The sequence below is a fragment of the Penaeus monodon genome, chromosome 34 (assembly GCF_015228065.2).
Source record: "Penaeus monodon isolate SGIC_2016 chromosome 34, NSTDA_Pmon_1, whole genome shotgun sequence".
Taxonomy (NCBI): Eukaryota; Metazoa; Arthropoda; class Malacostraca; order Decapoda; family Penaeidae; genus Penaeus; species Penaeus monodon.
Window position 1 is genome coordinate 32,570,712 of NC_051419.1, and position 1,112 is coordinate 32,571,823.

At 30.5% G+C, this 1,112-nt stretch overlaps 1 protein-coding gene across 1 annotated transcript in view; it reads left to right on the forward strand.

Annotated features, from left to right (window-relative positions):
* The window catches only part of LOC119594745 (double-strand-break repair protein rad21 homolog), a gene marked incomplete in the record, with an annotated part of 12,864 nt that overhangs the window by 2,939 nt on the left and 8,813 nt on the right, over window positions 1-1,112 (forward strand).

The following is a 1,112-nucleotide window of genomic DNA, read 5'->3' on the forward strand; positions in this document are numbered from 1 at the left end:
AAGGTAGTCCAAGGTATCAAATGCAAAGTAAATATATTGGCCTTTGCAATAACCTGTTGGTGCTTTTGACACCCCTATCTGAAATAAGATAAAAAAACCTTTGGCATTGAAGTCTGATTTAATCTGTCATATTCTGCAACCTGGTCACAGGAAATGGAGAAGGCATGCTGGTAAAATATGAAAAAAATAGGGCATATAATAGTTTAGAAGAGATGGGCATTCTCTCATGCCATCTTGTTCACAATTGATAATATTAAGATAAAGTGCCAAAAACAAGATAATGCTAAAATGTATGTTATAATAGGTACTATCATTGTAGAACTTATGATGATTATGTAATTATATTATTTTGCATTCAAGGGCAAGTCATGTAAAATTAGAAATTCAATTTTTTTCAGATTAACCATAATGATAAACACAAAATACAGTTGTACTCAAAATTCAAAATCCTGAGCTTATGATAGGTATCCTTTGTATTAATACTATTAATAATGTACATATTTCAGAAATTCCAAATGCCAAAAATCCTTTTTTTTTTTTTTTAGTCCATATGAACTTCCAATCAGGTTAAGTTACATTTCACCATTGAATATAACTTACCTGCATCTTGTGGTTTTATGTGAAGAAGTGGCTCTGGTATTACTTTACCCCACTCGGAACTGTATGAAGTGGGTTGTCATTTTACATAGACTAATAAACAGCCTTGAATACTGATGTTTGAACCAGCAAGTGGCCTGTGAAGTCGTTTCCTTCTTGCTGACATAACACCTCAAGAAAATTGTTTTATGGAATATCTGACTAAAATACTTTCAAGTATGGTTTCACCCAATAGCACTTGTGTATTTAATGATTGTTTTAACTGTCTTGAGAAAATAACAGTTAAACTGAAAATACATTTAAGCTGAACTGATACTGGGAAAGCTTTTACTAACAGCATTTTCATTTGATCAAAATTGAGCACTAAAAATCTCCTTAACAAATTTAGAAAGTGCTGGATCACATTTATTCTTTCCATAATGTTTGACTTTGGCATCTATATAATTTTGATTGAGTGAAAACTGGTAAATGCCATTGAAGGAATATATATATATAATTATATTAAAAAAAAAAAT